We start from the raw sequence: 11,831 nt of genomic DNA, 5'->3' as shown, positions 1-11,831 counted from the left end.
TCGTATTTATTGAGCGTTTACTGTGTGCCGAGAAGCAGCGTGGCTCAGTGGAAAGAGAACGGGCTTTGGAGTCGGAGGTCATGGGTTCAAATCCCGGCTCCGCCACTTGCCAGCTGTGTGACTTTGGGCAAGTCACTTCACTTCTCTGGGCCTCAGTTCCCTCATCTGTAAAATGGGGATTAAGACTGTGAGCCCCATGTGGGACAACCTGATCACCTTGTATCCCCCCAGCGCTTAGAACAGTGCTTTGCACATAGTAAGTGCTTAACAAATGCTAACATTGAGAAGCAGCGTGGCTCGGTGGAAAGAGCATGGGCTTTGGAGTCAGAGGTCATGGGTTCAAATTCCGGCTCCACCAATTGTCAGCTCTGTGACTTTGGGCAAGTCACTTCACTTCTCTGGGCCTCAGTTCCCTCATCTGTAAAATGGGGATTAAGACTGTGAGCCCCCCGTGGGACAACCTGATCACCTTGTAACCTCCCCAGCGCTTAGAACAGTGCTTTGCACATAGTAAGCGCTTAATAAATGCCATCATTGTTGTTATTGTTGTTACTAAGCGCTTGGGAAGTCCAAGTCGGCAACACATAGAGAAGGTCCCTACCCAATAACGGGCTCACAGTCTAGAAGGGGGAAACAGACAACAAAACAAAACATGTGGACAGGCCTAACGTGAAATCGGGGTCAACCCACTCTTCGGGATTTGACTGGGCACTTCTTCCCCTCGTGTCCTGGATTTTCCTGACACTGGAATAATATTCAGCCATTCGATCGTATTTATTGAGCGCTTACTGTGTGCAGAGCACTGTACTTTGGGAAGTACAAATTGGCAACATGCAGAGACGGCCCCTACCCAACAATGTGCTCGCAGTCTAGCATTATGATGATAATAATAATAATAATGGCATTTGTTAAGCGCTTACTATGTGCCAGGCACTGTACTAAGCACTGGGGTGGTTGCAAGCCAATTGGGTCGGACACAGTCCCTGTCCCCCGTGGGGCTCACAGTCTCCATCCCATGTGGGAGAAGGAGCGTGGCTCAGCGGCAAGAGCCCGGGCTTGGGAATCAGAGGACGTGGGTTCTAATCCCGGCTTGGCCACTTGTCTGCTGTGTGGCCTTGGGCAGGTCACATAACTTCTCTGTGCCTCAGTTCCCTCACCTGTAAAATGGGAATTCAGACTGTGAGGCCCACGTGGGACAACCTGATGACCTTGTATCTACCCTCATCAATCAATCAATCGTATTTATTGAGCGCTTACTGTGTGCAGAGCACTGGACTAAGCGCTTGGGAAGTACAAGTTGGCAACATAGAGAGACAGTCCCTACCCAACAGTGGGCTCACAGTCTAAAAGGGGGAGACAGAGAACAAAACCAAACATACTAACAAAATAAAATAAATAGAATAGATATGTACAAATAAAATAAATAAATAAATAGAGTAAAAAATATGTACAAACATATATACCCTAGCACTTAGAATGGTGCTTGGAACATAGTAAGCGCTTAACAAATACCATTATTATTATTATTTTACAGATGGGGTAATGGAGGTCCAGAGAAGTGAAGTGACTTGCTCAAGGTCACCCAGCAGACAAGTGTCAGAGCCAGGATTAGAACCCATGACCTTCTGATTTCCAAGCCTTTGCTCTTAGCACTGCAAAGAGATGTCCCCCCCAGAGCCTGATTTTCCCGGCTTTGTTGATGCGTGGATATGCATGAGAAACAGCATGGTCTGGTGGAAAGAGCACAGTCAGGGGATCAGAGGACCTGGGTTCTAATTCTGCCTCTGCCAATTGCTTGCTGAGTGAGCTTGGGTGAGTCACTTAGCCTCCCTGGGCCTCAGTTTTCTCAACTGTAAAATGGGGAATTCATTCCTACTTGGACTGTAAGCCCCTGGGTTCATTCATTCAGTCTTTAATGAGCGCTTACTGTGTGTAGAGTCTTTTAGACTGTGAGCCCACTGTTGGGTCGGGACCGTCTCTATATGTTGCCAACTTGTACTTCCCAAGCGCTTAGTACAGTGCTCTGCACACAGTAAGCGCTCAATAAATACGATTGATTGCAGAGCACTATACTGAGCGCTTGGAAAGTACAATTCAGCAATAAAGAGTGTCAATCCCTACCAGCAACGGGCTTATGGAATAATGGCATTTGTTAAGCGCTTACTATGTGCCAAGCACTGTTCTAAGTGCTGAGGGGGGATACAAGGTGATCAGGTTGTCCCACGTGAGGCTCAGTCTTCATCCCCATTTTACAGATGAGGGAACTGAGGCTCAGAGAAGTTAAGCGACTTGCCCAAGGTCACGCAGCAGACGTGGCAGAGCCGGGATCTGAACCCATGACCTCCGACTCCCAAGCCTGGGCTCTTTCCACTGAGCCACGCTGCTTCTCTGCCGCTAATAGTCTAGAAGTGGGGGGAGACAGACTGCAGAACGAGTGAAGAGGCATCGATAGGAATAGAATTATAGATGTATACGCATCAAAACAAGGAAACGAGCAGTAATAGAAATAAATGGAATTACAGATATGTACGGATATATCCAAGTGCTGAGGGGCGGGTGGGATAAAGGGAGTTGGGGGGATGGATGGATGGGGAACTGAGGAAAAGGGGGGCTTTGAGTGTGACAGAGACTGTGAGCCCACTGTTGGGAAGGGACCGTCTCTAGATGTTGCCAACTTGTACTTCCCAAGCGCTTAGTACAGTGCTCTGCACACAGTAAGCGCTCAATAAATACGATTGATTGATTGCGCCCGGCCTGATATTCTTATATCTATCCCGGTGCTTAAAACACTGCTCCACCCAGCGTAAGCGCTTAACAAATACCAGCTGTGTGACTTTGGCCAAGTCACTTCACTTCTCCGCGCCCCAGTTCCCTCATCTGTAAAATGGGGCTGAAGATTGTGAGCCCACATGGGAAAACCTGATCACCTTGCGTCCTCCCCAGCGCTTAGAACAGTGCTTTGCACGTAGTAAGCGCTTAACAAATACCAAAATTATTATTGTTACCGTAAAAAAAAACAATGCACAGCGCTGCAGAGTGTGGGACTGTCTCTACATGTTGCCAATTTGTACTTCCCAAGCGCTTAGTACAGTGCTCTGCACATAGTAAGCGCTCAATAAATACGATTGATGATGGTGATGGCAAGGAACGGAGAAACGACTTTCAGTTCTGCGGTGAATGGCAGGACGAGAAAAATTATATTTGAGGAGAGAGATGGGCCTGGAATGCCCTCCACACATCAATCAAATTAATCGTATTTATTGAGCGCTTACTGTGTGCAGAGCACTGGACTAAGTGCTTGGGAAGTACAAGTTGGCAACATAGAGAGACGGTCCCGACCCAACAGTGGGTTCACAGTCTCGAATCGATCAATCAATCGTATTTATTGAGCGCTTACTGTGTGCAGAGCACTGGACTAAGCACTTGGGAAGTCCAAGTTGGCAACATGGAGAGACGGTCCCTACCCAACAGTGGGCTCACAGTCTAGAAGCAGCGTGGCTCAGTGGAAAGAGCCTGGGCTTTGGAGTCAGAGGTCATGGGTTCAAATCCCGGCTCCGCCAATTGTCAGCTGTGTGACTTTGGGCAGAGTCACTTCACTTCTCTGGGCCTCAGTTCCCTCATCTGTAAAATGGGGATTAAGACTGTGAGCCCCCTGTGGGACAACCTGATTGCCCTGTAACCTCCCTGGCGCTTAGAACAGTGCTTTGCACATAGTAAGCGCTTAATAAATGCCATTATTATTATTATTATAGAAGTCACACATCCGCCAAGCTCGCTCTCTTCCTCCCTTCAAAACCCTACTGAGCGCTCACCTCCTCCAGGAGGCCTTCCCACACTCAGCCCCCTTTTTCCTCTCCTCCTCCCCATCCTCTGCCCTACCTCCTTCCCCTCCCCACAGCACTTGTATATATTTGTACAGATTTATTACTCTATTTATTTTACTTGGACATATTTACTACTCTACTAATTTTGTTAATGATGCGCTGTAATTCTCTTGGTTCTGACGGTTTTGACCCCCGTCTCCATGTTTTGTTTTGCTGTCCGTCTCCCCCTTCTAGGCCGCGAGCCCGTCGTTGGGTAGGGACCGTCCCTCCCTGTGGCCGACTTGTCCTTCCCAAGCGTTTAGTCCAGTGTCTGCACACGGTAAGCGCCCAATAAATACGACTGAGTGAGCGAATGGGCCCTTCCCTCTCTCCAAACCAGATGTGTTTTTATCTCAAAAAACCCGGGCCACACCAAGGTGGAGATCTGTACTTTGATACCAATAAATCTTTATCAGTGTGCCGTAGGGGAAGAGCAGGGGGTAAGTGGGGGGAGGGAAGGCAAGACATTTCACTTAATCAATCAATCAATCAATCAATCGTATTTACTGAGTGCTTACTGTGTGCAGAGCACTGTACTAAGCGCTTGGGAAGTACAAGTTGGCAACAGAGACAGTCCCTACCCAACAGTGGGCTCACAGTCTACAAGGGGGAGACAGAGAACAAAACAAAACATACTAGTTTCCTCATCTGTAACATGGGGATAAATAATAATAATAATAATAATAATAATAATAATGGTATTTGTTAAGCGCTTACTATGTGCCAAGCACTGTTCTAGGCGCCGGGGAGGGGACACAAGGTGATCAAGTTGTCCCATGTGGGGCTCACAGTCTTAATCCCCATTTTACAGATGAGATACAGGGCGATCAGGTTGTCCCGCGTGGGGCTCACACTTTTAATCCCCATTTTACAGAGGAGGGAACTGAGGCCCAGAGAAGTGAAGTGATTTGCCCACGGTGACAAATAATGATGATAATAATATTGGTATTTGTTAAGCGCTTCCTATGTGCCAAGCGCTGTTCTAAATGCTAGGGTAAATACGAGGTAATCAGGTTGTCCCATGTGGGGCTCACACTTTTAATCCCCATTTTACAGAGGAGGGAACTGAGGCCCAGAGAAGTGAAGTGACTTGCCCAAGGCCACACAGCTGACAAGTGGCAGAGGTGGGATTAGAACCCACGTCCTCTGACCCCCAAGCTCGCGCTCTTTCCACTGAGCCCCGCCGCGTGGCCGGCGGCAAGAACAGAGGCCTAGGAATCGGAGGAGCTGAGTTCAAATTTCAGCTCTGCCACTGGTCCGGTGGGAGATCCGTGCCTCAGTTTCCTCATCTGTAAAAGAAGGGGATTAAATCCCCTTCCTACTTAGGCTATGAACCCCACCTATTCAACCCTGCATTAAAACAGGGCTTGGCACCCAATAAGGGTTTAACGAGAACCGTAATTATATTACGTCTGTCCTCCCGCCCCTTTATAATAATAATAATGTGGGTATTTGTTAAGCGCTTACTATGTGCAAAGCACTGTTCTAAGCGCTGGGGGGAACACAAGGAGGTGAGGTTGTCCCGTGTGGGGTTCACAGTCTTAATCCCCATTTTACAGATGAGGGAACTGAGGCCCAGAGAAGTGAAGTGACTTACCCAAGGTCACACAGCAGACATGTAGATTATGAGCCCCGAATAGGACAGGGACCGTGTCCCACCTGATATCCCGTATCTAGTCCAGGGTTTAATAAATGTTTAAGAAATACCACAATTCAATCAGTCAATATCAATTGGTATTTATTGAGCGCTTGCTTTGTGGAGGGCAGTGTACTAAGAGCCTGGGAGAGTATGATATAGCTGAATTGGCAAACCAGTTCCCTGCCCACATCATCAGAGAAGCAGCGTGGCTCAGTGGAAAGAGTGCGGGCTTGGGAGTCAGAGGTCATGGGTTCGAATCCCGCCTCCCCCACATGTCTGCTGTGTGACCTTGGGCAAGTCACTTCACTTCCCTGTGCCTCAGTTCCCTCATCTGTAAAATGGGGATTAAGACTGTGAGCCCCACATGGGACAACCTCATCTCCTTGTATTCCCCCAGCGCTTAGAACAGTGCTTGGCACATAGTAAGCGCTTAACAAATACCAACATTATTATTATTATTGGAAGTCAGAGGTCATGGGTTCTAATCCCGCCTCTGCCACTTATCAGCTGTGTGACTTTGGGCAAGTCACTTCACTTCTCTATGCCTCCGTTCCCTCATCTGTAAAATAGGGATTAATCAATCAATCAATCAATCGTATTTGTTCATCATCAGTCGTATTGATTGAGCGCTTACTGTGTGCAGAGCACTGGACGAAGCGCTTGGGAAGTCCAAGTTGGCAACATATAGAGACGGTCCCTACACAACAGCGGGCTCACAGTCTAAAAGGGGGAGACAGAGAACAAAACCAAACATACTAACAAAATAAAATAAATAGAATAGATATGTACAAATAAAATAAATAAATAAATAGAGTAACAAATCTGTACAAACATATATACATATATACAGGTGCAGTGGGGAAGGGAAGGAGATAAGATGCGGGGATGGAGAGGGGGACGAGGGGGAGAGGAAGGAAGGGGCTCAGTCTGGGAAGGCCTCCTGGAGGAGGTGAGCTCTCAGTAGGGCCTTGAAGGGTATTTATTGAGCGCTTACTGTGTGCAGAGCACTGTACTAAGCGCTTGGGAAGTACAAGTTATGACTGTGAGCCCCACGTGGGACAGCCTAATTACCTTGTATTTACCCTAGCGCTTAGAACAGCGCTTGGCACGTAGTAAGCGCTTAACAAATACCAATATTATTATCATCATTATAGAGCTTACACTCTAGAGTTATTGTTAGTATTAGTATTCTTAGTATTAATACAAATTTAAAAACCCTCACATTTTCAGGCAGTAGCAGTTCCTCCCCATCATTCCTCATCAGAGAAGCAGCATGGCTCAGTGGAAAGATTCCAGGCTTTGGAGTCAGAGGTCATGGGTTCAAATCCTGACTCCCCCACTTGACAGCTGGGTGATTTTGGGCAAGTCACTTCACTTCTCTGGGCCTCAGTGACCTCATCTGGAAAATGGGGATGTAGACTGAGTCCCCCGTGGGACAACCTGAACACCTTGTATCCTCCCCAGTGCTTAGAACAGTGCTTTGCCCATAGTAAGCGCTTAATAAATGCCATTATCATTATTATTATTAATGAGGTGCATATAGCTATAATTCTATGTATCTATTTTGATGGTATTGACACCTGTCTACTTGCTTTGTTTCGTTGTCTGTCTCCCCCTCCTAAACTGTAAGCCTGTTGTTGGGTCGGGACCGTCTCTATATGTTGCCAACTTGTATTTCCCAAGCGCTTAGTCCAGTGCTCTGCACACAGGAAGCGCTCAATAAATACGAATGAATGAATGAATGGATGGATGTGAGAAGCAGCGTGGCTCAGTGGAAAGAGCTGGGACTTTGGAGTCAGAGGTCATGGGTTCAAATCCCGACTTCACTTCTCTGGGCCTCAGTTCCCTCATCTGTAAAATGGCGATTAAGACTGTGAGCCCCCCATGGGACCACCTGATCACCTTGTAACCACCCCACTGCTTAGAACAGTGCTTTGCACATAGTAAGCGCTTAATAAATGCCATCATTATTATTATTATGTGAGCCCGCTGATGGGTAGGGACCGTCTCTATATGTTGCCAACTTGCACTTCCCAAGTGCTTAGTCCAGTGCTCTACACACAGTAAGCGCTCAATCAATCAATCAATCAGTCATATTTATTGAGCGCTTACTGTGTGCAGAGCACTGGACTAAGCACTTGGGAAGTCCAAGTTGGCAGCATATAGAGACGGTCCCTACCCAACAGTGGGCTCACAGTCTAGAACCAATCAATCGTATTTATTGAGCGCTTACTGTGTGCAGAGCACTGTACTAAGGGGGAGACAGAGAACAAAACCAAACATATTAACACGATTGAGTGAATGAATGAATGAGTGGGCGGATGGATGAGTGAGTGAGTGAGTGAGTGAGTGAGTGAATGAATGAATGAATGAATGAATGAATGAATGAATGAGCAAGCAGGGGGCGCTGTGGAGACAGACGGCCAGGACAGAGGCAGAGTTAGACCAGCGGGGGGCGCTGTGGAGGCGGCGTGGCCCGAGCTCGGGTCCGGCCAGCGCCGCCGCCAGGAAACCAGCGGGGGGCGCTGTGGAGACGGCGAGGCCCGCCCCGAGCCCGCGTCCAATCAGCGTCGCCGTCCTCGTCAGGCACCGCTGCGACTGAGCCAGCGGGGGGGCGCTGTGGAGGCCCGAGCCCGCGTCCAATCAGCGCCGCCGCCGCCGTCCTGGTGAGGCGCCGCTGCTCCTGGGCCAGCGGGGGGCGCTGTGGAGGCGGCGAGGCCCGAGCTGGAGCTCGGGCCTGACCAGCGCCGCCGCGAGGAAACCAGCGGGGGGCGCTATGGAGACGGCGAGGCCGGGCCCGAGCCCGCGTCCAATCAGCGCCGCCGCCGTCCTCGTCAGGCACCGCTGCGACTGGGCCAGCGGGGGGCGCTGTGGAGGTGGGAGGCCCGGCGCGAGCCCGCGTCCAATCAGCGCCGCCGCCACCGCCGTCCTGGTGAGGCGCCGCTGCTCCTGGGCCAGCGGGGGGCGCTATGGAGGCGGAGAGGCCAGGGCTCGGGTCTGACCAGCGACCCCGCAAGGAAATAATAATAATAATAATGATAATAATAATAATAATAGCATTTATTAAGCGCTTACTATCAATCAATCGTATTTATTGAGCGCTTACTGTGTGCAGAGCACTGTACTAAGCGCTTGGGAAGTACAAGTTGGCAACATATACAGTCCCTACTCAACAGTGGTGTTCTAATTGCTGGGGAGGTTACAAGGTGATCAGCTTGTCCCACAGGGTGCTCCCAGTCTTCATCCCCATTCAACAGATGAGGGAACTGAGGCACAGAGAAGTGCAGTAAAGCTACACAGCTGACAAGTGGCGGAGGCGGGATTTGAACCCATGACCTCTGACTCCAAAGCCCGGGCTCTTTCCACTGAGCCACGCTGCTTCTCTAGGAAGCCAGCGGGAGGCGCTGTGGAGACGGCGAGGCCCGGCCCGAGCCCGCGTCCAATCAGCGCCGCCGTCCTCGTCAGGCACCACTGCGACTGGGCCAGCGGGGGGCGCTGTGGAGACGGCGAGGCTCGTGCCCGCGTCCAATCAGCGCCGCCGCCGCCGTCCTGGTGAGGCGCCGCTGCCCCTGGGCCAGCGGGGGGCGCTGTGGAGGCGGAGAGGCCCGAACCCGACCAGCGGGGGGCGCTGTGGAGACGGCGAGGCCGGGGCCCGAGTCCGCGTCCAATCAGCGCCGCCGCCGTCCTCGTCAGGCACCGCTGCGACTGGGTCAGCGGGGGGCGCTGTGGAGGCGGGAGGCCCGGCCCGAGCCCGCGTCCAATCAGCGCCGCCGCCGCTGTTGCCAGGCAACCGTGGGCGGGAGGGCGAGGAGCAGCTGGGAGAGGCGTCGGCCGGGGGCTGTGCTGGCCGCCCGCCCGCCCATCCATCGGCTCGGTGAGATGATGGCAGGTGGGAGCCCCGGGAGCCCCCAAAACCCCCCCCCAAAACCCACCCAGCTGCCTCAGGAGCCACATTCGGGCCCAACCGGTGCCTCCCGGCTTGTCTCTCCTGCCTACTCCCAGCCTGACCCCAGCCTGACCCCCAGTCTGACCAGTTACCTGCCCCCGACCTGCCCCCAGTCTGCCCAGTGACCAGCCCCCAGTCTGCCCAGTGTCCTGCCCCTGGCCTGTCCCCTACCTACTCCCAATCTGCCCAGTAGCCTGCCCTGGCCTGCCCCCAGTCTGCCCAGTGTCCTGCCCCTGGCCTGTCCCCTACCTACCCCCAATCTGCCCAGTAGCCTGCCCTGGCCTGTCCCCAGTCTGCCCAGTGTCCCGCCCCCGGCCTGTCCCCAGTCTGCCCAGTGTCCTGCCCCTGGCCTATCCGCTACCCACTCCCAATCTGCCCAGTAGCCTGCCCTGGCCTGCCCCCAGTTTGCCCAGTGTCCTGCCCCCGGCCTGCCCCCAGTCTGCCCAGTGTCCTGCCCCTGGCCTGGGCTTAAGAGTCAGAGGTCATGGGTTCAAATCCCGACTCCACCACTTGTCAGCTGTGTGACTTTGGGCAAGTCGCTTAACCTCTCTGTGCCTCAGTGACCTCATCTGTAAAATGGGGATTAAGACTGTGAGCCCTCCATGGGACAAGCTGATCACCTTGTAACCTCCCCAGCGCTTAGAACAGTGCTTTGCACATAATAAGCACTTAATAAATGTCATCATCATCATCATCACCTACTCCCAATCTGCCCAGTAGCCTGCCCTGGCCTGTCCCCAGTCTGCCCATTGTCCTGCCCCCCATTCTACCCCCAGGCCTGTCCCTGGCCTGACCCCTGCCTCCTCCCAGCCTGCCCCGAGTCTGCCCCCAGTCTGTCCAGTGTCCTGCCCCCAGCCTGTCCCCAGTCTGCCCAGTGTCCTGCCCCTGGCCTGTCCCCCCCCTACAACCAATCTGCCCAGAGGCCTGCCCCCAGCCTGCCCCCAGTCTGCCCAGTGACCTGCCCCCGGCCTGTCCCCAGTCTGCCCAGTGTCCTGCCCCTGGCCTGTCCCCCCCCCTACAACCAATCTGCCCAGAGGCCTGCCCCCAGCCTGCCCCCAGTCTGCCCAGTGACCTGCCCCCGGCCTGTCCCCAGTCTGCCCAGTGTCCTGCCCCTGGCCTGTCCCCTCCCTACAACCAATCTGCCCAGAGGCCTGCCCCCAGCCTGCCTCCAGTCTGCCCAGCGGCCTGTCCTCCAGTCTATCCCCAGACCTCCCCAGAAGCCTGCCCCCAGTCTGTCCAGTGTCTACCCCCAGGCCTGTCCCCAGTCTGCCCAGTGTCTACCCCCAGGCCTGTCCCCAGTCTGCCCAGTGTCCTGCCCCCAGCCTGTCCCCAGTCTGCCCAGTGTCCTGCCCCTAGCCTGTTGTCTCCCCCTTCTAGACTGTGAGCCCACTGTTGGATAGGGACCGTCTCTATATGTTGCCAACTTGGACTTCCCAAGCGCTTAGTCCAGTGCTCTGCGTACAGTCAGCGCTCAATAAATACGATTGATTGATTGATTCTCTGGGCCTCGGTTTTCGAGTCCGATTTCTCGTTTGACTCCTGGCTGGCTCGATTTAATTCATTCATTCAATCAATCATATTTATTGAGCGCTTACTTTGTGCAGAGCGCTGTACTAAGCGCTTGGGAAGTTCAAGTCAGCAACAGATAGAGATGACCCCTACCCAACAGCCGGCTCCGCCAGATTGGGAGGGAAAAAGGGAGCGGGAGAGACGAATACCTACTTTCTTTAGACGCAGGATGGTGGAGCGGGTAGAACCCGGGCCTGGGAATCAGAAGGTCTTGGGTTCTAATCCCGGCTCCGCCACTTGATGATGATGGTTTTTGTTAAGCGCTTACTATGTGCCGAGCACTGTTCTGAGTGCTGGGTTAGATACGAGGTGATTAGATTTTCCCACGGGGGTGCTCACAGTCGTAACCCCCATTTTTACAGACAAGGGAACTGAGGCCCAGAGAAGTGAAGTGACTTGGCCAAAGTCACCCAGCTGACAAGTGGCAGAGCCGGGATTAGAACCCACGACCTCGGACTCCCAAGCCCGGGCTCTTTCCACTGAGCCGGGCAACCCGGGATGATCTTTGCTTGGGAGGGCGAGGTCGTTCACCGCTCTGTTGTCACACGAGGAGAAAAAATCTCCCTGTTGGGAGTTTCTACCGTCGTCTTCAAGCCCAGGCGACTGACCTTGACAATTCTCCGTTCATCCATTCATTCAGTCAGATGTATTTATTGAGCGCTTACTGTGGGCAGAGCACTGTACTAAGCGCTCGGGAAGTACAAGTCGGCGGCATGTAGAGACGGCCCCTACCCAACGACGGGCTCGCAGTCTAGAAGGGGGATACACAGCAAAACAATACCATCGATTTTGTTATCATCAAAATTGATCAATA

This window comes from Tachyglossus aculeatus, chromosome 17 (genome assembly GCF_015852505.1).
Source record: "Tachyglossus aculeatus isolate mTacAcu1 chromosome 17, mTacAcu1.pri, whole genome shotgun sequence".
NCBI lineage: Eukaryota > Metazoa > Chordata > Mammalia > Monotremata > Tachyglossidae > Tachyglossus > Tachyglossus aculeatus.
Note: the sequence above shows the minus strand (reverse complement) of the source record.